General features: G+C 42.5%; 1 long non-coding RNA gene across 1 annotated transcript; it reads right to left on the minus strand.

The window, feature by feature from the left end:
• Positions 1-667: 667 nt before the first annotated feature.
• LOC108532389 (uncharacterized) lies at positions 668-26,189 on the minus strand. The gene is made up of 3 exons (XR_001886431.1): positions 26,149-26,189; positions 20,940-21,086; positions 668-829 (listed from the first exon to the last, which is right to left on the minus strand). It is a non-coding gene; the product is annotated as an uncharacterized LOC108532389 (long non-coding RNA).
• Between the last annotated feature and the right edge of the window lie 204 nt (positions 26,190-26,393).

Genomic DNA, 26,393 nt, shown 5'->3' on the forward strand with positions numbered 1-26,393 from the left:
GTGGGAAGAGAGAGAGCCACCTTATTCTCTTCTGCCAGAACAAGGTTTTAGAAGCAGCTGCATTTCTCTACATAAGGCCACATTCCTGCCAGGCATCCTTCTCCCACAGCACAGCTCTTTCCAGGTTCTGGTAACATGATCCTCTTGCCCATTCAGGCCTAAAGGTGACAGTAGCTTCCCTCATTAAACTCTTCAATTTTATCCCATTTTTAAAGTGTGCCGTCTGCTTCTTGCCAAGACCTTGACTAATATAGAGTAATTCTAGAAAACAGACTCTCAAAAATGGATTTGGGGATTGAGTTGCCCACATATCTCATGAAAGCACAAGCAAACTCCTTGCCAGAGAAAAACACACACTGGTAATTTATGACACGCTATCATCATGAACACTCAAATGATCATCATGCCCTGACTATTCCCCTAAGAAGACTTGGATGATGCTTTACCAAGGAACTTAGAAATGTATTGGTAAGGGGAGCACCAGCACCCTTGAAAGCCCCTGAGGTGGTGATGTTATGCAGGAGGCGGTGGTGGAAGTTGGCATTGAGCTTCTGGAATTTTATGGAAATAATGGGATCTCAGGGTGGTAGAAAGCAGATGGCAGCACTTAATCATCACATGCAATTACCTTAGAAGCCAGGAAAGGGATCAGAAAAGATAAGTAGACACAGGTTGCCTTCATGTGCAAGGGAAAACTGCATATATTATAAGGGCTCTGTTCACTCCCTGGCCCTCTGTCATAATACAGTCCAGGATGATCTTGATTGCCTTGATATAATGCAGAATATGACACTGGTCCAGTTCATCATTGATATTGTGCTAGATGGATCTGGAAAACAGAGAGTAATGAGAGTTCCAGGTGTCAGTGGTCTGGGAGAATGGCAGCATATCATCGCTTCAAAAGTATGAGACAAATATTTTACCTTGACTCACTTTCCACAAAGAGGAGTAAGGTTTGGGGGTTCTCTTTGAATTCTAGGAATGTAAGCGTGCTGCTCTGACCCAAGTTCTGGGTCACCTGTGAGGCTGCCAGTTTTGATCTAAAAAGGCTCTGCAGCAGAGCCAGAACACCATCCAAACTGCCTAGCCACCAGTCATATCCAACTGAATTGGAATTGGAAGTGTCTGTTGCAGACAGAGATGCTGAATGGAGGCTCCGGCTAGCCACAGTAGGAGAAGCACAGAACACTTCCCTTGGGATTCACAGTATGGCTGAGCCAACTTCTGCCAACCAAAATTGTCCATTAAAAAGGCTGATCCAGGTTTGATTTGCTACTAAGCCTAGTAAGGACGAAACACCTGACCATGGAACAGCAAGTGGCTGCCTATCATGAACTGGGTGTTGTTTGATTGACCACATTATAAAATTGGATATGTACAGCAGCATCTCATTGTCAAATGGAACTGGTATGCATAAGATTTGACCTAAGCAAGCCTAGAAGGGACAAGTGAACAACATAGACAGGTGGCTCAGCTTCCCCTGGCACCTGCTTCTCCTACTGCATTCCCTCTTTCCCAGCCCCAACCATGACATCTTGGAGAGCTCTCTATTACTAGTTAGTGGGGGAACAGAAAGTGTGGGCTGGGCTACTGGTGAGTTTTCCAGTCTACTGGCACCAGACAAAAGTGAAAGCTGATTGTATTACAGCCTATTTAGGTGTGCCCCTGAAAGACAGTGGGGAAGAAATACCCTCCCAGTGATTCATATTTTGGGAAATACATCTAGGCGTCCACTTCATGAGCAAGAAAAGATGACCTCATGTATAAATCTATACTGATGCACAATTAATGCCCAAAGGGTTGGTTAGAAGGTCAAGTGTTTGGAAAGAACAAGATCAGAAAAAAGGTGACAAGGAGGTCTGAAAGAAAGGTAAGCAGGTAACTTCTAGGAATGAGCACAAAGTATGAAGATACTTGAGACTCACATTGATTTCTACTATAGGACATTCACTGAGGAAGACAATCTCAGTAATCTGGTGGACAACGTGACCTGTCTGGTGGACACCACACAGCTTCTTTCTCCAGCTACCACAATGCTTGTTCAATAGTTCCATGTACAAAGTGGTCATGGTGGTGGAAATGGAGCCCACAAGTGGGCATAAGATGGACTTTTCCACACCAATATTGATTTGGTGACCTGCAGTGCTAAGTACCCAAACAGCCAACAGCAAAGACCAACTCTGAGTATCCACTGTGACATCTTCCTGGGCAGCAAAATGACTAAAGAATTTTTTATAAAACAAAATGGATCCACTTTACAAGGCTGTTCTCTATTCTGAGATTAGGTCCTTCTACTTTTTGGCATGAAAATATGTTTTATTTGATAACATAATGATACTAGGAAATAGGTTTGTCATTTTTATTATTTGCTTGTTACTCAGTGTTTATACTTGGCAAAATAAAATGTGGCCACCTTATGTTGGTTTCTGGAAATTTTACTAGTTTGTGAAATCTAAAGGTCTAGAAACCATGTATTGGATGTTTTAATTAAGAGTACTGTAGCTGCTGGCAATGGTCAGTTCCAGCCCTAACTCTTCTAAGCTCTGAAGGAAATTTATTTCACCTTTGTGGACATCAGTTTTCTCATTGACCTCATAGGGATGGGGGGAAATTAAATGAGGTATTGCATAAAATGTGCTTCTTTCACTCAGTATCTGGCACTATAATAAGACCACAATAAACTGATATTATCATCAGTTTATTATATTTTTATAATATTTTGATTGATAAACTTATATAAATCTATGATGTTTTGCAATATCTACACATTGAGGAATGGCAGTAGGTGAAATGACGCATCTCATCTACTCGTGTTTTTTTTTTTCTTATTTTTGCTATTATTATTACTATATTACAATCATTAGCACATTTGTCAAAAACAGAGCAAAAAAGAAGTTATTGGATATGTTCTGCTCACTTTGAGTAGGTGTCTCAGAATGCTACATCTCCTACTCTCAGGACACAGTGCAATTTCCTGGATTAAGCACTGATCTTAGAATCAAGCAAGGGACCTCTCCCTAATTACTTCTCATCTGCAAAATGAGAAGATCAGAGGAAATGGTCTCCAAGGTCATTTAGGGCACTGACGTTGTTTGGCTACAGGGAACATTTCCAAAGTGGTCCTAAACTCGGTGCCTCTTCATTAAGAAAAGAGAATGATTGGGAGGCCGAGGCAGGTGGATCACAAGGTCAGAAGTTTCAGACAATCCTGGCCAACATGGTGAAACCCCGTCTCTACTAAAAATACAAAAATTAGCCGAGTGTGGTGGCGTGAGCCTGTAATCCCAGCTACTCAGGAGGCTGAGGCAGGAGAATCGCTTGAAATCGGAAGGCAGAGGTTGCAGTGAGCCAAGATCGCATCACTGCATGGGGGGTGGGGGGAAGGGAGAGAGAGAGAGAGAGAGAAAGAGAGAGAAGGAAAGAAAAAAAGAGGGAGGGAGGGAGGGAAGGGAGGTAAGGAAGGAAGGAAGAAAGGAAGGGAGGGAGGAGGGAGGGAAGGCAGGGAGAAGAAAGAAAATGGAAGGAAAAGAGAATGAGTGTGGGAGTACCACGACTCAAACATGTTTGCTTTCTTGCCCCTTTATTTTTAGGCACAATTTACAGAACATAAAATTAACCCACTTTACAGTGTGCAATTCAGTGGCATTTAGCACACTTAAAGTTGTGCAACCACCCCTTCTACCTAGTTCCAAAACATTTTCATCATCCCAAAAGAAAACCCAATTACCTATTCAGCAGTCACTTCCCATTTCTGCTCCTCTCCCCAGCACTTAACCACCAATCTGCTTTGTCTTTATGAATGTACCTATTCTGGATATTTTGTGTAAGTGGAATTACATAATAGGTAACTTTTTATGTCTGGCTTCTTTCACTTAGCATGTCTTCAAGGTTCATCTACGCTGTACCTTGTTTCAGTACTTCATTCCTTTTTATAGCTGCATAATATTCCATTTTATGTATATACCACAATTTATTAATCCATTCATCCATTGAGGGACCTTTGAGTTGTTCCAGCCACTTCTTAATCACCCATTATCATTTAATGATTCCCAGTGTCATTATTCCTGTTTATTTTTTAAATTTGCCTCCCTTATTTTTCAATAAAAGACATCCAAAACCATTCAACGCATCAGTTAACAGTAAAGGATCCATATTCCAGCGGGCCTTATTTCAAAAGGCATTTTTTGGTGAAACAGCATCCTCCATGACCCATATCATCTTCTTGCCTCAGAGAGTGGTGATATTTAAAATGTGTACTCTAGAAAAAGCCCTGAATGCAAGAGCTACACTGACTCCATAATTTGCAAATGACTGTATCTATAAACAAACAGCAAACATGTTTTAGACAAGCAAAGGAAAACAGAGTGGCTCAGTGAAAACTTTGGAGGGCAGGTGGTATGTTCTGTCATATCAAGAGATAATTTTGGACAAGTCAGTAAGATGGCAGAGGTGGCTTGTCTTCACAGCACTGGTCTCCTCTCTGAATGTGTGATCAGAAAGAGCTCCTCCCTGGGTATCAGAGGGTAAATACCAAAAAATACCCTTCTATCAACTCTTCTACTTCTTTCCAGTCACTCAGTCCCCTCAATGCAAACCAGCAGCATGAGGACTGCTTCTCTAATTGGATAACCAACTCGCAGAAAGAGCAGGAAGAGTGCAGTTCCACACCAGAGGTCATGTAGCCTGCTGAGTCAATTATGTGATTTGGAAGTAAACCTAAGTCCAAAGCCTCTCGATACGGGTTATCCAAATGTAAGGATTTTGTTATCACTGGCTTTGTAGTGCCTTTCCCTCCCACATAGATTCTGCTGCCTCATATGATGAATCCTGTCCCTGAAACTGCCTCACCCAAAGTTGTGTCTACACCCTACTGAGAGAAATGGAGATCTGGCAATGATCCAGTTCATTTGATCAACATAGCTGGCGGAACCAGATAATTTAAGCTCCAAATTTCCCCATTAATCAAAATAGTCTGGTGACGGATACATCTGCTTTTACTTTGGGTTGTATAGACACAGTTTAATTGTGCATTTCCTAAAAGCAGAATTGTATCATCTGTAACATTCATAGAGCTCTTCCTGCCCACATTTCTTTCCCAGCCTGTTGACTGAACAGATAACTCAGTAATTAAAATTCATAATCAACACATGCTGAGTATTTTTCCTCTTTCTCCTGTCTTCACAATCCTTTCCGCTAACTTCTAGGTGATTTGCCAACTGTTCCACTCCTCAGAAGTAAATAGTAGACGTTATCTTTGCATAGGACCACCACATTGGTCATCTTTCTTAACCCTGTCTTCTTTCCTATACCTCAGCCCCAAGCCCCAAAACCTCTGGAGGCAGGCACTGCAGAAACACTGACAGTTCTGACTCTATCTCAAAGCCCAGCTGGAGAATAATGCCACTGGGTCAACAGCCCTGATCCCTCTCATTGGAAGGTCTGTGAGTCCTGGACAAGTTCCAGTCCTGGGGCCACTGGAATGGAACCTGACCTGGCCAACCAGACCTTGCGTTGAACAAATTGAAGGAACCACCTGGTAAGCTGGCATGTAGCAAAGCTGGCTGCAGTTAACAGGAGGTAAGAGGATCCTTTGCAAAATGGTTGCCTGGGGTCACCAAATGAAAGCATTCTGAAAAGAAAGGCCAAGTATTTGATTTTGACTTAGGTTCTCTGGGAGTTGGCTATGCAAGGGTCACAGTCGGCATTAGTGAGTGCCAAAGATTATATGACTCCTGAAGCAAACCTAAACCAAAATTATGTTTAACTTCCTTAACTGGACAGGGACCCCACAAGTCAGGTCTTCTGGAGTCCATGCATGCCTCCCTCCCACACGGCAGCAGTTTCTTTCCTCCTCACCCCTTAGCAAAGTCCTCTCCATACACGGATCTCCTTCTCTTTCCATAACAGTCCTGAAGCACACCTGACTGAGATGTCAGCCTGTTCCCCTTCAATGCCCTGAAGCCTTGCTCAGAGCCACAAGGAGTTTGAGCTGAGAGAGGTTGCTGGCTCTTTAAAAATTTAAAGCATCAAGATTCAAAAGCTGTTGCATAATCCAATTAGAGAACCACTTTTAACCGGCTTGTGCATTCCTCCCAGACTCACCTTCATCAGAGCACATAAATGAGGATGCTCCTCACAGCTCCAGAAATCTGTGAAGCCGAGATGGTATTTTTAACGCAGCCATTTTAAACAATGTCTGCGCCGAACCACTTTTGCTTTCGCTGTTGGAGCAGGTGAGGAGCTGCCTAACAGCTGAGCTCAGATTCGACATGTGTGGCCCAGGGTGGGCCTTGGATTTTTCAAAGGGTAAGGTTTTCACACGTGGAAAAGCACTCAAGTGTTTTCAGTATTCGTGGCTCAGGATAGCTCCTTCATGCGTAGTTCACAGACAAACAAGAGGCATCTAACAATGGAAATTCTATCACCTTATCTGTTTCGCTCTTTCTCCCATCTGGAAAATGCACGCACACACCTGAGTAACTCATTTTCTTCTTGAATTCCAAAAAACTTTGATGATTGTACATAGAATCTTCTCCACAAGTGCTCAGGAGGGCTCTGCATGTTCCTTAAACACTGAGGAAAAAGATGTCACTTGACCCTGTAGCCTGGAATTCTTGACCCTGTAGCCTGGCATTCTTTACTCCAGCCAGAACCTGACCTAGAAGCAGTACAATTTCCTAAAGTTGCGAGATAAATAGGATGCTGGCTTTCTAGGAAGTGAGAGGCCAAGTGTCAGATTCCCTAGACTAAGGGGCAACATGGCACAATGCCCCATAGCCATGCCTTAGAGCAGCCTAAGATTGATCAGGACAAGATATCCCAGAAGCAGGGCTACCTGGTGACAGAGGTTGCTCTCTGTGAGGGGAGACCTGAGGCCCCATCACACCAGCTCTCTTCCCAGAAGCCTGCGCAGCCCCACAGTAGCCTTGATTCTCTGGTCCATCAAACGTGGTGGCTCAAAAATTGGGAACCTTTGGTCTCCCACAGCCCCCCACAGGTCTTGCTACCTTTGGTGGTGAAGTGGTCCGGAATATATCACTGGGGTATAAAAATTATTTTAAGCAGAAGGTATTTGAGTTTCTGAAATCCTTTATCTGCCTAAAAGCAGAGCCTCCCAAAAGAACTCAAAAGAACACAGTTGGCATAAACCCCTCCCAGGAGTTTCTTGCAAACAGGGAAGATTGACTCTCCTCATCAGACATGAGCCCCTATCACAAAACTACATCTCCCATCTACCCTCCTAAGTGCCTATTTATCTTTCCAAAAGTCATTTTCTCCCATAAATATCCTTTCTCCCCTCCCTTTCCTTTCAGATGCTATATAAGCCCCACATTTTTTTTTTTTTTTTTTTTTTTTTTGAGATGTAGTCTCGCTCTGTCGCCCAGGCTGGAGTGCAGTGGCCGGATCTCAGCTCACTGCAAGCCCCGCCTCCCGGGTTTACGCCATTCTCCTGCCTCAGCCTCCCGAGCAGCTGGGACTACAGGAGCCCGCCACCTCGCCTGGCTAGTTTTTTGTATTTTTTAGTAGAGACGGGGTTTCACTGTGTTAGCCAGGACGGTCTCGATCTCCTGACCTCGTGATCCGCCCGTCTCGGCCTCCCAAAGTGCTGGGATTACAGGCTTGAGCCACCGCGTCCGGCCTAGAAGGAAGGCTTCCCTGACCGGGAATCGAACCCTTGGGTAGCATTTTTTGTGAATTCCGCACTTACATAATTAAATCTGTTCTTCTCTCTTGCTAACCTGTCTTTTGTCAGTTTAATTCACAGGTCCCCAGTCACTAAATCTAAGATGGGAGAGGAAGACTTTTTCTTCCCCTACAGTGGGGAGAGGAGTGTATCTTCCACTTTCCCTGCAACCCACACTCTACCCTCTGCCCTCTGCCCTGGCCTAGGAGCTAACAAGATGGACTCCCTCAGCGGGCTCCCTTTTCCTCTGTTTGCCAGTTTGGTTTGGCCAACAGGGAGCATCAGCAACAGCTCAGAGCACAGAAGAATGAGGTCATGGTGTTTATGCCCCTAGCTCCCCGCACTGCTGTGGGGTCACTGTGGCGTGCGGCTCCTGAAAGTCCTGGCTCCTGCAGGGGGACCCTCTCCACACAATTACACGCAGAGCCCTTCTGAGCACTCTAGGAGAAGATTATATGTACAATCATAAAAGTTTTTTGGAATTCAAGAAGAAAGTGAGTTACTCAGGTGTGTGTGTGCATTTTCCAGATGGGAGAAAGAGCAAAACAGATAGGGTGATAGAATTTCTCCTGGCAACTACAGCACCCCTTCAAGTTTTCCTATCCCTGCTCTACCTTTGTAAATGGTCCTATACGAAACCTCTTCAAATTTCCCAGTGTGGATGTGCTACTTCTTGCCAGAATCTCCCCTGATGTGTGGGGAAAGCAGAAGGTGACCAGGGACCTGGGGGCGGTCTAAATGATCTTTGTGCCTAAGTCCATTTCTGAGGAGTCCCTGGACTTCCACTGCTCTGTGCCCTCACTCCTGACCTGGCAGCAGGGAGATGGCTGACTTTTGTGTGCCCTTGGGGTGTGAAAACATTGTCACTGCTCTTGCCACAGAGGCCATGGACCTTGTGCTGATTACCAAGATGAGGGTCATAACAGGGTAAAACACACCCCCCCCCCGCCCACATTCCAGCACCCATGAGGAAAAAAACAACCTCATCATTTTATGTCCCTCTTGCAAGAAAGTTTATTAAGTTTCCCCAGGGTAAGAGGACTGATGAGCAGTGGCACTCACTGTGTATTCAAAAGGGCCCCCCTATAGTGACACCATCTTGGTGGGTCCCAAGACAAAGCACCATCCTCTTCATTGTCGTCCCACAGGAAGCAAAGTCCTCACCTAACTGGACACTCCTCTTTGGGTCTCTCCCTACTCTCCCTCAAAAATATGGTACACCTCTGCTCGTAACCCACTCACTTGCACTATTTTATGGGCCACGCAATTCCATCTAAACTCCTTGGCCCAGCATTCAAGGCCTCTCAGAATCTGACCTCAATCTATCCTTCCATGGATAGCAGGTACTCCTGATCAACAAATCAGTCAGGTGATCAAGGAGCTAATCGGCTGAGTCAACGGTCTCAGTCTGCCTCATTGATGATATGGCCCTGGGTGGTGGGGTAGGTAAGATGATGAGAATATAAGATCATGCAGACATCAATGTAGTAAAAGAACAGAAAGGAATTTTGAAAAGGAGAGAGTAGCCTGAGCCAAGGTGGGGATGGAGAAAAGGGGGAACCACAGCTTCCTTGGATGTGACCTTTGGCAAGATTGGAGGGGTTGTGAGTGAGCCTGAGCCCCCTGAGGAGTGGCATGTGACGTAGAACAAGCTGCTGGCAGCTCCCAGGGGAAGCAAGGAGTTGGAGTATCAACTGCTCCTGCGGCACCTGCTGGAGCCCACCCAACCTTCCAACCCTCCACACCAGGGAAGCTAGGAAAAGGAGGCAGGATAGGCTAGAAGAAGGAAGGGAAAAGATAGGCACAGTCTTAAAAGTGAAATTCTCTGGGTTCTGACAATGTCCTCTATTCTCACACCCTCTCTGCCCTTCCTTGGCATTCAAGAACCAGGATCAGACCCTGGCACTTAGGGAGTAAAAGGAGGCATCAGGAGTCCAGGCTGGGAGGCAGGGGTCGGGGTGGTAACTGCGCTGGGGGCCCTCCTGCCAACCTCTGTGCCAAGACACTGGCTGAAGCAGCTGAGGATGGTCAGGAAGCCCCCAGGCAAGCAGAGGGGCTAAGGATCCTTGTGTCCTGACATCAGAGAGACATCCACCTCTTCAAGATCTCCCTGGTTAAAGACGTAAAGGGTAATTCACAAAAGAAGAAATGAGTCAAAAAGCACATGTAATATTGGTCGACTTCACCAACCACTAAAGAAATGCAAAATAAGACAGGAGATAGTTTTTCATATACCAAACTCTCAAACCCCTAGAGAAAGATAATACTCCTTGTTGGCGAAGGCTAAAGACACACAAGCAATTATGAATTGTGGGTGGCCGTGTGCAGCAGAGTAGTTCAACAGTAAGCATCACAACCCTGGAGAGGAGGCATCCCTGCCAGCCACCATCTCAATGGAATTTATCCCAAATGACAAATTCAGGGTGTGGCCAACATAACTAAATCTCCTTGGATGACTGCCTTTTGTTCAGTTTTCAATTCTCCATAGTAGAAAACTGAAGATGATAGTTATTCCTTTAAACAAACAGTTCTTCATTATGTTATCAGCTGAATGAGAAGAGGGGTGAATTTAGTATTTATTTATTTAATATTTTATTTTTCTTGAGACAGAGTCTTGCTCTGTCACCCATACTGGAGTACAGTGGTATGAACATGACTCACCTCAGCCTCAACTTCCTGGCTTCAAGTGATCCTCCCACCTCAGCCTCCCAAGTAGCTGGGACCACAGGTATGCACCACCATGCCCGGCTAATTTTTTGTATTTTTGGTAGAGGCAGAGTTTCACCGTGTTAGCCAGGTTGGACTCAAACGCCTGGGCTCAAGTGATCCTCCTTTCTCAGCCTCCCAAAGTGCTGAGATTATGGATGTGAGCTACCACACCCAGCTGGTGAATTTAGTAAGAAAACAGTACATATATGACAAAAATATCACCTTAGTGGCCCTATAAACACAAGTCCCAAATTCATTAACTTTCTACTCTAGGCCTCAGTTTCGAATTTTGTTTCCACTGTTCCTTTTCAAAATAGTTCAACTTTTATGCTCAACATTTTAAAGTTGCAAAACTTAATAATGCATATGACAAATAATTTAATATGGACTTAATCCATGCTGTGTCAGTCAGAACAGATTCAGATGTGGTAACAAATATTCCCCAAATTTCTGGGGCCTGTAACCACAAACGTTATTTCTTACTCAGGCTGTATGTCCCAGACAGGTCAGCAGGAGCATCTGCTTCCTGTGTCCTCACTCAAGGACCCAGTGTGCTGGAGCCTCCTTATCAGTGGCTTTGCTCATTATCAAGGCAGCAGAAGACAGCCTGTGGGGTATTGCACCAGCAATTACATTCTACAGCCTGGAGACACCTTCATCATGTCAACTACTCACAGCTCTAACCAAAGCAAGTCACGTGGCCAAACAACTTCAAATCTATCCTTCTGGAAGGAAGAAAGCCAGAACTTAAGCAAACCATTTTTATCTCTACCACACAGAAAAGGCCAGGGAGTTTGCCTCCAGGGTACCAGCCTTAGGTATTGGATGACATAATTCATTCCTGAAATTTTCTGAGTGCATTGTGAGGAAAGAGTAAAAAGGATCAATCCCTTTAACTAATTCTTTCAGTGACTAACTCTGGAGTATTTGTGCTCAGGATTGTGCTAGGCAATTAGGAAAATTCGAAGAATTTTAATCCCAGTGTTTTTAGGTGCTGAAGCCTAGTTGAAGGGGTAGAATCTGCTTTACAGAATTGTATAGACCAGGGGTCCCCAACCCCAGTACCAGTCTGTAGCCTGTTAGGAACCAGGCTGCACAGCAGGAAGTGAGTGGAAGGAGAGCAAGGAAAGTTTTATCTGTATGTACAGCCACTACCCATCACTCACATTACCACCTGAGCTTGGCCTCCTGTCAGATTAGTGATAGCATTAGATTCTCAATGGGAGGGGTCTAGGTTGCATGCTCCTTATGAAAATCTAATGCCTGATGATCTGTCACTGTCTCCCACGAACCCTAGATGGGACCCTCTTGTTGTAGGAAAACAAGCTCAGGGTCCCACTGATTCTACATTATGGTGAGTAGTATAATTATTTCATTATATATTACAATGTAATAATAATAGAAGCACAGTGCACAGTAAATGTAATGTGCTTGAATCATCCTGAAACCATCCCCCTGACCTTGCTCCAGTGCATGGAAAAGTTTTGTCTTTCACAAAACTAATTCTTGGTGCCAAAAAGGTTGGGAGCCCCTGGTATAGACTATGTAAAGGGGAAGTGACCATACATGACAACGATGTAAGCTATGTTTTCTGAACCTGCTTGTAAACTTCAGAATCACTTGGGGAGTAGTTTTAAATAACACACACTTGGGCTCTAGTCCTAGAGATGTCAAATCTGAAAATATGTGGTAAGATAAAGATCAAGCACGTGAATTTCAAAAAAAACTCTGTAGGTGATTCTGGGCCCACCCCAGGTTAAGAACCCTTGAAATATGAGAATCCAACAGTCGTGCTCTTATGGGACAAAAGGATATCACAGACAGTAAACACTTGCTGGAGTTAGAGGAGAAAGAACAATCTGTGGCCCTGTGGTCCGGGAAGGTTTCAAGCAGAAGGTAGGCCCTGGGCCCTTGAAGGATGCATATCTAGGGCTAAGTGGTCATAAGAGGTGAGGAGAGGCCAGGATTCAGGACTAAGTGTACATATCTATAAACTATATTGAGGAATAAAGAATATTCCAATCTAGTGGGAACTTAAAAAATCACAATGATAGTTAGAACTGAAGCTTTCTGAAAAGTGAGTACTCAGATTACAATAATATCCAAATTCTATAGAGAGCCTTTGAGTCTGGCATAGTTCCTGAGTACTTCAAACAGTGGCAGGCACGTGGTTAAGTGTTTCATTAATATTTGTTGAATGAACTAAATTATTAATGAGTCAATTATGAATTGAAGAACTGAGGGTTCAACTTCAAAACTCAAAGAAAGTAGTTAATGGCTGTTTACAAATCTACTTCCCCCAGAGATTAAAACAAAATGTTATATGACCCTTTAGTTCATTTTAATAATAAATACAAGCTACTTCTACTTCCATAAAGAATTCCCAAAGCTCACTGATATGAGTTGAAAAAACAACTGAGATTGTCTAAAAGACAAAAGCAGGTCACAAAGAAGCTAACATAACATAGTGGTTAAAACCAAGAATGTTGGAGTCAAAGAGAGCTTGCTTTGTCGCTTACCAGCTGTGCAAGCCTGGACAAAGTCCTTAATCTCTATGGAAAGTCAGGATAATAACATCTAATTCATAAGAATATCCAAACTATAAAACCAATTTAGAAAAATCTGGTAATGGAATGGAATAGACCAGTGCATGGTAACAATTACCTAGAACTATCCCCTGTGACAGATGAGGATATCAATACACACACTCAACTGAAGCAGCAGAACAATTCGCACGATAAAACTCTAAAGGTCAAACCACACAGAGGCAAGTGACCACCACCTCAGTTGATACTGAATTTCAGAGTTTATTAATTTATACAACTGCAATCAAAATGCTGGACATTTTGCCTGATGCTTAAACTACCTTGTTGATAGTTGAAGAAAACTCCCTGCATTCAGTTTTCACAAATCACTGACACACAGATGATTTAGCCAACAAACTTTCTTTGCATTGGCCTGACCTGTATTTACAAGGTTCTCTGTTGGCCACTCCACCTCATTCTCTTCCCAGCCCTGTGCCACTGGCTTAAACAAACACATGCATCTGCTCACAAGAAACACACTCAGGTCTTTGTCTCTTCCAGGCAAAGAAACAAAACAAACAAGTAAACAAAAAAGGTTGATATGATAAACATTGAGCCAACCACAGTTGTTGGCTAAAGGACACTAAACTGGCTAAACTAATTTAAAACATCAAAACAGGCTTGAGGGGATGAATGCACAATTTTGGATATGAATCCAACTGAGTGGCTCCATAGCTGGCCAAATAAAAGTAATAATAATAGTAGTTCGTGTTTTTAAGCATACACCATGTGTCAGGCATTATACTACATGCTTCGTCTGAATTATCTTGTGCTACTGACACAACAACCCAATAATATGGTACACTTTTATCCACATTTCTCCACTAGGCAGTAGTAACACTGAAAGATTGAGCAATTTGCGTGCGGAAGCAGAAAATCACTAAAACTCAAGTTGTGATGCACTGACCTCATTTCCTATGCTTGGCTATTGCACTTGAATCTCAGGAGTGCCATGGCTATCATGCCTCTTGATTTTAACACAGCATTCAACAAAATTTCCTGAAATCTTTATGGTCAAGATCCAAAAATTTAATCTAGATATTAGGAAAATAAAGTTAATGTGTGATATATTGATGAACCATGGTCAGGTCAATGTTGATTACTGCCGTTATTTTTCTTGAATTTTATGAAGGATGGTGTCTAGTTAGGTCCTATATGTCTCTGTCTTAATCAAAATATTACTAATTTGTGATGAGGAGAGAAGAACACTTGAACATACTTACATGTAACATTTATATATTATGGATAATATTGTGAATAATTATGAATAAGAAAATTAGGATTCAAAGACTTTCAATAGGCCATGCTTTTATTCCGTGTTTGTAAACCACCTATAAAATGTCAGGCACTGTGGTGGGCACTAGAAATAGAGAGCTGAGAGGCAGAGTATCTGGCCTCAAGGAATTCATAGTCTGGCCCAAGAGACTAATAGTCTACAAAATGTACCAGTTGCTATTGTTGAATTAAGTATAGAACCCAGGTTTTGGATTCAGACAACCAGCTAATCAAGGACAAGATGGGCAGTAATATGATTCAATGGCCGCTGATGTAGAAAGACTTTGGAGTTTGTTTAGCTATAAGCTCCATGATTCAAGAGCAAAATACTACCATCAGAGGCACTAATATAGTCCTGGAAGGTATTAATGACAGTGTAGCCTTCCGAAGAAAGCAGAAGATAAACTAGAGCTGTGAGAAAAATTGATTCTAGCCACAGCATTGGGTTTACTTCTGAGTACCAATATCTAGGAGGTGACGAGAGACATCTATAAATGGGAGAAGGTAATGATGACTCTAAAAAATCATGTCCCGTGAGGAATGGTTAAAGACAAGCAAAAAAAAGAGAAGAATTAGAGGAGTTTTGGTAGCTGTCTTTAAATATCTCAAGACCTGCCAGGTTAAAGGAAGATTAGACATCAGCCCTTCTCCAAAGGGTAGAATACATATCAATGAGAGGAAAATGTGTGGCAAGATCTTGAAAAACTACAAACACAGCAAAATCAATGGAAAGAAGACAGAAAAGCCCAAAGACAGTGGTCAGCAATTGGATCAGCTTTCTCCCTATTTATCTCGTACAGGGTGTCTGGACAAAAATAAAGGTACCTGAGATGGTTTGTAAGGAGGAGATTGCAGTGAGCACCTTGTCCAGCAATCTGCACCAAAGGGAAGCATTTCATACACACTCCTGCACAAGAAGCCAGCTGTGGGATGGAATCTCTGTTCTCTAGGAAGCTGAGATTGGATAATCTGAGTGTGAACAATACACACCTAACCTGACCACAGGGCAAGAAAGAACACAGGCAAAGTCCCAGGGAAGGTCCTGTTCCTTCAGAATTTAAACTTGAGGAAGTTGCCAAACCCTGAGAATGAATTCTTCCCTGGAAATGTCTCTTGGGGCAGACTTTTCCCCTCCAACACTTGCCATGCTAGTCCTTATCACCTCAATCCCAATTCCACTACCCAATTCTCAAGTGACATTCCCTCTGCTTTAATAGGACATTGAATTTTTGTATGGGGGGTGAGAGGGTGAAGGGGGTTGGCCATGAAAGATATTTAAAGAAGATGACTTTGAAAGTCATGCAGGGAAAAAACTGAAGGAGTAATGTTGAGTTCCCCAAGATGAGAAAGTACATTCCCACCCCTCCCTCTGTGTTCAAGACTTCCCTTGCAATGTTTCTACTCATAATAATAAACATCGGCCACCAACATTCATTGAGTGCTCACTGAATTATTCTCTAGCTTTTTTCCTGAAATAAAGCCTTGCGATTTACCCCCATCTTACAGATGAGTAAACTGAGGCACAGAGTGGTAAAGCAATCTGCCTAGGACCTCACAAACAGGGGTAACTCTTGGTTTCCCTCCTCCCCCATCTGAACACAACCTGCCTCTGAATTCAACCAGCTATGCTAGTTTGCCATCTAAATACCTAACTGCTTCTTACGTCAATTCAAGGCCTTTAAAACCAATAATCATTCATCATATTTTAAATAATAAGATTATGTATAGTGGAAATAATCCTGAGTTGAGACTTTTTTTCAAGTGACTTCAACAGAGTTTTGGTTGTTTTTCTTCCCTGGGCCTCAGTTTCTTGTGAAACGAAATCTGGTTTCTTGATGGAAAAGGCCTCACAGGTCTCAGGCCATCTGGCTCCTGGTTGCAGTCAGTTGAATGTAGCACAAGCAAAAATCATAGTTCATTAGAAAATACCACTAAGCCATTTACATTCATCTTTTCTTTTCTTTTTACCATCACAAAGTCAAGCTAACCCCAATCATATAACGTTGAAGAAAAATCCCGACCTTTTCTGACGTTGTCAAACCCGCGTTGAGAAAGTAGAGAGAACTTGGGGCGGGGCCGCCCAGCGCGGCGGGGACAGCCGGGGGACGGGGGGCGCACCGAGGCCACCGTGCTCGCGCAGCTCCAGGTTCTCTCCCAGGCCAAGCTTGGCGCTTAGCAGCCTCATTGTCCTCTCCCTGAGCCTCTCCTCTCGGGTCCAGAGCTGCGCGGATTCGGGACAATCCCTGGGTCAGACTGACCTCTAGGGGCAGAGCGGCAATTCGCAGCCAGGCACACAAAAGGAGCCACGGGAGGCTTCCAGCTGGAGCCGGCCAAGAAAATCTGCGTGGAGTGCTCTCAGATGCAGACACCACAAAGCCAAAACATTAACATTTTGCTTGCTATTTATTCAGCTTCTCTGTCTTTAATTCCCCCTCGCCAAGTAGCCTCCAAATGTGTCTCTTCGAGTATCAGAGTGATCAGTTTGGATTAAAGTATTCCTTCTCAAAAGATACCTTAATTAAAATGTGTGTGGTGGGGGAGCAGGTGGGGAGAAAACTCTGTACTTTTCATTTTTCTTATGAGGAAAAGAAATGAAATGAAGTAAATGGTTAAAGGAAGTGGGGCGTGGCCTTTTGCAGCATGAGATAGAAAATGTTATTTTAAAGCTATCTGTTTCTTTCTGGTAATTGTTTAAATACTTTGAATAGTGATGGCAAGAAGATAGCAGCAGTAGCAGGTAACATTTACTGAGTGATTAGTATGTGTTAGGCATTGTTCTAAGCGCTTTTATTTATTATGCATATTTTATTATGAGGCAACTAAGGCACAGAGAGGCTAAGTAACTTGCCCAAGGTCACACAGTTGGCAGGTTGCAGTTAGGATTCTACTCCAAACGGTCACACTCATAGCCTCCTCTTTTTTTTTTTTTTTTTTTTTTTGAGACGGAGTCTTGCTCTGTCGCCCAGGCTGGAATGCAGTGGCACGATCTAGGCTAACTGCAAGCTCCATCTCCTGGGTTCACATCATTCTCCTGCCTCTGTAGAGGCAGAGTAGCTGGGACTACAGGCACCAGCCACCACACCTGGCTAATTGTTTTTGTATTTTTAGTAGAGACAGGGTTTCACCATGTTAGCCAGGATGGTCTCAATCTCCTGACCTCGTGACCCGCCTGCCTCAGCCTCCCAAAGTGCTGGGATTACAGGCGTGAGCCACCGCGCCCGACTGCCTCCTCTCTTGACTACTATACTGCAGTCTCTTTTAAGCTGCAGCTCTCAAGGCATTTTTCAAAACTGAATTTATACTTTCAATACCTTCACCCATTAATGGAAAAGCTCTGCTAACACCTAGGTAACTCAGCACCCCAGTTTACAAGGAAAAATTAAGGGTTTCTCATAGAGGTAGGAAAGGGAATGGTGTTTTCCATAGGGCTGCATCACTGTAATAGGTAAGGACCCAACTCTAAACATCAGTCCCAGTGATTCGGGACATCACTTACAAGTTCTTTGAGTGAAGTCCTTAAATTATTGACTTCAGTGTTCTCATCTCTGGAACGAGAATAGTAAAATACCTTTGTCATAAAGTTCTTGTGAAATGATATGAGATAATGTATGCCAAAGTCTTAGCACAGTGACTGGCACAGGCTAAGCAATCAAAAAGGTAACTAGTTATTTAGCATAGTTCTTACTGTTGTTTATTATTAAAACCTTGCTAGGCAGGTTCAGGGTGATGGAGAAAAAGATGTTTATAAAGTTGATTTCCACATAGAGAGTATATTAGTCAGGGATCTCCAGAGAGAAGAACCAAGAAGATGGATATACATACACATATGTATACATACACACACACACACACACATATATATATATATAATGAAAGAGAGAGAGATGATGAGAGTGTATTTCTTAGGGGGATCAGCTCATGCTGGGATGGGGAAGTGGGCTGAGAAGTCCCACAGTAGGCTATCTGCAAGCTGGAGAACCAGGGAAGCTGGTAGCATCCTCAGTGCAAGTCCAAAGACCTCAGACTCAGGGAAGTAGGTGGTGTAACTCTCAGTCCAAGGCTAAAGGCCTGAGAACCTGGGGGACAACCAGTCCCAGAATCCAGAAGCTGCAGAACCTGGAGTTCTGATGTCCAAGGGCAGGTAAAGAATGATGTTCCAGCTCCAGAAAAAGAGAGAAATAATTCATCTTTCCTCTGCATTTTTGTTCTATCTATGTCTCCAGCCAACTGGATGGAGCCCACCCACATTGGCCAAAGGTGGGTCTTCCTCACTCAGTCCACTAACTCTCTCTTCCGGAGACACCCACACAGGCACACCCAGAAATAACGCTTTACCAGCTATCTGAGTATCCCTTAATCCAGTCAAGTAGACACCTAAATGTAACCATCACTAAGAGGAAAGGAAGACTCACACCTACAAAGTGCTGATGCCAGGCAAAAACTTATTCTCAAGAAAACATCACTGCAGTAGATGCTGAGGAAGAGTATGCAACCTGTGGTGGGCGAGGTGACTCATGCCCCCCGCACATCGAGAACCATGCCCAGGACTCAATGATTAAAAAATATTTCTTGACATTGCCTATGAAGGATTCCCTTCAAAAATTTTAAGCCTGAGTCTGATCAAGCCTGTAGACCTAACTACCAATTTATGAGTAATACAAAAGACAGAAGAACATACTAAACCATGCCATGGCACGCAATCAGCAAAAAGCAGACTGTAGGGAAACTCTACAGGACAAAGGATCCAGTTTCTTTAAGAAATAAATTACAAGAAAGAAAAGAGGGAGCAGGAATGTATAGATTAAAATAGTTTGAAGAGACATAGCAACCAAATAAAACAAGTGGACTTTGAATCCTGATTTGAATAAATCAACTATAAAAAATATTTAACAGACATTTACGAGACAGTTGTGGAAATTTAAACATTGACTAGATCCTTGATATTCAAAACGACTTTATTTTTTAGAAGTGGTAATGGCATTGTGATTGTTTTTTTAAATGAGTCCTTACCTTTTGGAATTACTTACTGAAGTATTTGTAGATGAAATGGCATAATATCTGGGATCTGGTTCAAAATAATCCATTTAGGGGTGAAGTTGAAACAGTATTGGCTATGTACTGGTTCACTGCAGTAGCTGGGTGATGGGTACATAAACGTTCACTCTTCTCTGTATTTTTGGCATATATATGAAATTTTCCATCTTTTTTTTTTTTTGAATGACTGATCTAACCATGGGTAAGGAATCAGGTGTAAAGTCCTATATGTCTTCAAGTACAGAGGTAGGAATACGTGAGTATACTGTAAGGAAAAGTGAACAATCCAGACCCCCATAGGTGACATAAAGGGAGTTAGTGACACACGTTTGGGCAGAAATATTGAGGCCTGATTCTGAAGAGCCACATACCAATGGTTAAAAAAAAAAAAAAAAAAAAAAAAAAAAAAAGCAGCTAGCAGCCTGTGACAATTACTATATTTAAAGCATATATTTCCTCATTTAAACTCTATAACCACTCTCGAATGTTGGATCAATAATTAATTCCAGGCCCCGCACCATGGCTCATGCCTGTAATCCCAGCACTTTGGGAGGCCAAGACGGGTGGATCTCCTGAGGTCAGCAGTTTGATTCCAGTTTGGCCAACATGGTGAAACCCTGTCTGTACTAAAAATACAAAAATTAACTGGGCATGGTGGCGGGTGCGGGTAACCCCAGCTACTCTGGAGGCTGAGGTAGGAGAATCGCTTGAACTCAGGAGGCAGAGGTTGCAGTGAGCTGATACCGCACCACTGCACTCCAACCTGGGCAATAGAGTGAGACTCTGTCACAAAAAAAAAAAATTAATTATACTTTACAGAAGAAGAAAGGGAGGCTTGCAGAAGGGGTGCAACTTATGCAAGAGCACAGTTAACAAGCTGTAGAGTCAAGATCCTACCCCAAAGAGTCTGTCTGAGCAGCCCGCAGTATTAACCACTGCTGGTAGGCAGTGAGGGCCAATGTAAGATCTGGGCTTGGGCTTAGTCAGAGCTGTGCTTTGTGAAGATTTATCTGGCAGTAGCATGTGATATGGCTTGGAAAGGAAAGATACTAAAAGTAGAAAAAACAAAAGATACCGTAGTTGTTCTATATTACAATAGTGAAAACTTGAAGAAAGAATAAGGAAGAAATGACAAAGGCTGATATCAGAAATGAAGACAGTAACAACACATAAGGATCAACAGCAGATTGGATAGAAAAGACCAGGGAAAGGAAACAAAGATAGCTCTGAACACTGGAGGATCTTGAGAAAGAAGAAAACCGCTGGTACCATGGGGAGAAGCACATATATATGCTATTATATTTGAGGTAGCTATGTTTCCCTGAACATTATTTGCTATGGGGTATGTAGTATTCAGGTTTCTTTTTACAAAATGATGCTTTGCTTCTTGATTTATACATCATTACCCATTTAATTTTAGCTATGAAGTTTAAAATAGACATCTCTTTTCAAGGGAAAAATAATCAGGCTTTGATATACGTTTTTGTCTCACAATTTCAGGGACACCATTGGATTCTAGTCTGTGGAAATGGTACTCCCAGGAGCTTGTTTGTTGAGGGGCAGCTTACATGTGCAGGCAGAAAATCAGAATCCCTGGTGCTCCTGGTGATCTCTCTTGTGCTTGAGTTACTAGAGGTGGAAAGAATTCTCACCTTCTACAAGATGAGTGAGGCCCAGAAAAGCAGCTATCACAAAGCCACACTGCTAGATGTTGGTAGCAGCAGCCTGGAAGTCAGGGCTCCTGTTGCTCTGTTTTGTACCATTTGAACTCCATCATCTATCCATGGGGCTTGATGATCCTAAAACACAGCACATAGGAGCAATAACTGTATTTTTAAGAATACCTCCAGTGAACTAGTAATTTCTCACATTTTTTCAGATTAAGAAACCAAGAATCAGAAGCCACATTTGCAACTGAGGTACCAGTACACTGACTTGGCTGGTTGACAGTTGGGTCTTCCAAGGGTACACCCATTAATTTTAACAGGAATGAACGTGATTAATTGTTGTCACTCTGGGGAGGGTGCCTCAGCTCCTCGCTCCCAGGCTCAACACCAGCTCAGCATGAATATGTTCTCCACCGACTTGGTGAAAGCATGATGCCAGGTTCTGAAATAATGAACTTGACCTAATTCTATCTCCACTGTATGATAAGATGATCTTAGAGAGGTTTTGTTAGTTTGTTTAAGGGCCTGTTGATAAATTAACAAGTGCAGATTTACTAAGCCCTAGACATATGTCCAAGAACTCAGCCTGTGTTGGAAAAGTCCCTAAACTCAGGGCAGGTAGGAGAGCCTGATCCAGCATCTTGGCCCAGCATCCTGATGGAGTTACACTGGGATCAATGGCAGAGTCTTCTGGTGCCAAGCCTGCCTGAGGCACTCAAAGACATCTGGTCACTCTTTTGAAAAGGCAGAGACTCAAAACAACAGGGAAATTTATTTCAAGGAGCAGGATGAGCTGCTCCATGCTGCTGTTGGTTGATCTCAGCAGAATAGGTGTGTCATCAAAGATAGGCAGAGAACACCAAGAAGTAGACTCAAGCTTCCTGTCAACCACAGCTTTGAATCTGGAGCAGGTTGAATAGTAAACCCTTAGGGTCTGCTAAGAAGTCACCAAAATGGGAGGAAGCACATAGCAATGTACCTAATAGCAATGATCCATCATTCCAATAGGAATCAGGGTGACTTCTGCCACCTGGGATGCCCCATGCAATTTCATTCCAGAGACTTGCAGAGGAAGACCTCTCCTGCAAGGACTTCATTCATGGGCAAAGGGGCAGCCTCAGGCTGAGATTGGCAGTGTGCCATGTGAGAATTTGGTTATAAAATTGGAGTGATAGTTGATCAAAGTACATTATGGATGACTGACATCACTCACCTATTCACTTTCTGGGCCAGCTACTGTGCTAAACACTAGAGACCATAAGAATAAACAGGGTGTTGGCCCCTACCCTGGGCGACTTAATAATTGAGTAAAGGGTACAAACAAACTCTTATTTACAGTGTGTGATTAGGTCTATAATAGAGGCATGAAAAAGAAGTGCTGTGGGGACTTAGAGGAGAAGGTAACTAACGCTACTTGGGGGAAAAAATGGTCAAGGAAGGCTGCACAATGGAAATGACAACTGAGTAGATATCACATGAGATTAATTCACCAGATTGGGAGAAAGAGCATTCCCAGGAGTAGGGATGGCATGTGCAATGGTGCAGCAGGGTTGAAAATAGAAGGAATAGAATCTTAGACCTCTTGTTATGGCTTTATAACCTTCCATATCAGATGGCTGATAGGTCTAATTGTGGTCTCTCCCAAATATATGATTTAGGTCACTCTTATTATTTTCATTAGTGCTGACTCTTACAATTGCTCATTTGTGGCCAACAATAAAGTGAGCAAAGTGGTGGAAAAATGAGGCTTTCCTTTAACTTACAAAAGTTCAAGGAAATAAACTTTCAATGTATGGAGTTAAAATAGCCACTATGAAGCAACTCCCTCCCACTCAACTCCTTAGACACATCAGAATTTAAGAATTATTTGTAGCTAAGCATATACTTTGCTGACCATCTCTCAGCACTGCAAAAGCAAGGAGGTCATCAGTAGCTAGAATTTTGTAGTTTCCCACTAAAATTTCCAGTCACCTTGGATTGTTCCGTCATACCATTTTCCAGAAAAGGCTCATTGCTTGCTTATTCCTTCTTGCAATGAAAGGTGTTATGCTCTCTGCAAAATTCTATTTTTATTTTAAATGCTCAGTTGGGAACTTTAAACTTTGTTTTGCTAAGTCATTTGTAACTGAAGCTGAACAAATAACATATGATCCAAATTCTATAATTTTTTCTCCTAGCTACAAAGACTTCCACTCCCAAGGGCTTGAACTCTGGCAATTGAGACAGCCATGTGGTTAGAACGTGTTGCAGGGATAAGGGTAAAAATTTCCATAAGAATAGCATTCAGGGCTAACACCGTTCCACCGCCACAAATGGAACATTCTCCTCTGCCCCCAGCCCTTCTGTCTGCATTTTGCTACCCTTGCCAGCCATTCTGGTTCTCACAACAACCCCAGCAGGGAAGGAGCTAAGGACAGGAGTGGAAAATGGAAAAGAAGCTCCCCAAAATAAAAATACTATAGAATTTCCCTTTATGGTATCCCTGAATAGAGTCCCTGAAATGGTCAATAATAGCATTTATTGACCATTTACCATGTGCCAAGCACTGGGAATACTGAGGCAAACGAAAAAGCTCCTGAGCCTCATGAAGAATACATTCCTGTGGGGAAGATAGAAAAGATATGCCATACTGCCAGGCATTTATAAGCAATGTCAAAATGGCAAGCTGGCTAAACACACAGAGAGTTAAAGTGTAGGAGAGGTCTTTTTTGTTCAGAGAATCAGGGCAAGCCTCTTTTAGGAGACAATATTTGAACAGAAATTTGACTGAAGTGAGGAACAATCCAGGCAAATATTTGATGGAAATTACCGGATTATTTTTGGGAGGGAAGTAAGTGTTTAAGTGCCTATGCCCAGAGTAGGAGAGTGGAGGCAGGCACAAGTTTCTCAGCATCAAAATCAGATATGATCACTCCTTGCGATATCCTTCCTATGAACTCCTTGTGATATCCTTCCTATGAGACCTCCTGGTCTGTACCCCAACTGTGTTTTGGTCTTGATAATGGTTAAGATTAACATGATTTTAATTTTGTCAACATGTTTCATAAGCCATGAAACTATCAAAGGAGTGAATCTGTGATCCTAAGACCCATATTCTACATAGAGGAGAGAAGAACCCATTCAAATTTAAAACAAGTACATGAAGAACTTCTTTTGACATGGATTTGCATTCATTTATTTCTATCAATAAGATACACACATGATAATGTCTATTTCTGAAGCTTGTTATGACAGTAGTAATATATTGTACTTCCTTGGATGATTCTCTCTGCTTAACTTTTCTGTCTTTTTATTCTTTATTTTCATGTTATAGGATATATATTTAACTTTATCTTTCAATTCTTTAAAATGTTTAATTTTAGGAAAAGATGCTTAATTTCCAAGAGCTCTTTTATATTCTATGATTGTTCCTTTTCATAGCTCAATGTTCTTATTTTATAGACACAAAACCTTCTTGAACTTCTCCAAGCATATTAAGCAGAGGATTAAAAAAAAAAACTTCTTCTGTTTTCTTATTTAGCAGTTTTCTTCTAGGATTACTGTTCTATTTTATCTATCATGGTAATTAATTTTATGTTGCTGTTTTCTTTGTATATAGTGATAACTGATGTAAAACTGGATTTATTTTTCAATGTCACTGGTGGTATACTCTTTGTTGTTGTAAATGGGCATCTCCCTTTCCATCACTTTACTCCTAGGTCTTTTCCAATAATAGAAAAAAAATCCATACATATCAATATTAATCTTGAATGTAAATGGGCTAACTGCCCTCAATTAAAAGGCACAGAGTGGCAAGTTAGATAAAAAAGCAAGACTCAACAGTATGTTGTCTTCAAGAGACCCATCTCACATGCAATGACATCTACGGGCTCAAAGTAAAGGGATAGAGAATAAAATCTATGAAGCAAACAGAAAACAAACAAACAAAAAAATCAGGGCTTGCTATTTCTAATTTCAGACAAAACAGAATTTAAACCAACAACTATCAAAAATGATAAAGAAGGGTATTACATGATGGTAAAGTGTTCTCTTCTATAAGAAGAATTAAATATTCTAAATATTAATATATGCAGATGTGCCAAACACAGGGCACCCAGATTTATAAAACAAGTTCTTGAGACCTATAAAGACACTTAGATAACCACACACTAACAATGGGAGCCTTCAACACCTGACTGACATTATAGACAGGTCATCAGGGCAGGAAAATAACAAGGATATTCAGGACTTGAACTCAACACTTGACCAAATGGACCTAACAGTCATCTACAGAACTCTCCACCCAAAAACAACAGAATATACATTCTTCTCATCTACACATGGCACATACTCTAAAATCGACCCACACAATCAGCCTAAAACAATTCCCAGCAAATTCAAAAAAACCAAAATCATACCAACTACACTCTTGAACCACAGCACGATAAAAATAGAAATCAATACTAAGAAGATCACCCAAAACCATACAATTACATGGAAATTAAACAACCTTCTCCTGAATAACTTTTGGGCAACAATGAAATTAAGGTAGAAATCAAAAAATTCTTTGAAACTAACCAGAACAAGGATATGACATATCAGAACCTCTGGGACACAGCTAAAGCAGTGTTAAGAGGAAAGTTTATAGCACTAAATACCCACATCAAAAAGTTAGAAAGATCTCAAATTAACAACCTAACATCACACCTGGAGAAACTAATAAAACAAGAGCCAACCAACTACAAAGCTAACAGAAGACAAGAAATAACCAAAATCAGAGCTTAACTAAATAAAATCGTGACACAAAAAACATACAAAAGATCAGTGATTCCAGGAGTTGACTATTTGAAGGAATAAATAAGATCGATAAAACTACTAGCTAGAGGCGGAGCAAGATGGCCGAATAGGAACAGCTCCAGTCTCCAATTCCCAGCGCGAGCGACACAGAAGACCGGTGATTTCTGCATTTTCAACTGAGGTACTGGGGTTATCTCACTGGGGAGTGCTGGACAATCGGTGCTGGTAAGCTGCTGCAGCCGGACCAGCGAGAGCTGAAGCAGGGCAAGGCATCGCCTCACCTGGGAAGCGCAAGGGGGAAGGGAATCCCTTTTCCTAGCCAGGGGAACTGAGACACACAACACCTGGAAAATCGGGTAATTCCCACCCCAATACTGTGCTTTAAGCAAACGGGCACACCAGGAGATTATACCCATACCTGGCCGGGAGGGTCCCACCGCCATGGAGCCTCCCTCATTGCTAGCACAGCAGTCTGTGATCTAACTGAAATGGCAGCAGCGAGGCTGGGGGAGGGGCGCCCACCATTGCTGAGGCTTAAGTAGGTAAACAAAGCCGCTGGGAAGCTCGAACTGGGTGGAGCTCACAGCAGCTCAAGGAAGCCTGCCTGTCTCTGTAGTCTCCACCTCTGGGGACAGCGCACAGCTGAAGACCAACAGGGGAAGC

This window comes from Rhinopithecus bieti, unplaced genomic scaffold (assembly GCF_001698545.2).
Source record: "Rhinopithecus bieti isolate Rb0 unplaced genomic scaffold, ASM169854v2 scaffold_10015, whole genome shotgun sequence".
In the NCBI taxonomy this organism is placed as follows: domain Eukaryota; kingdom Metazoa; phylum Chordata; class Mammalia; order Primates; family Cercopithecidae; genus Rhinopithecus; species Rhinopithecus bieti.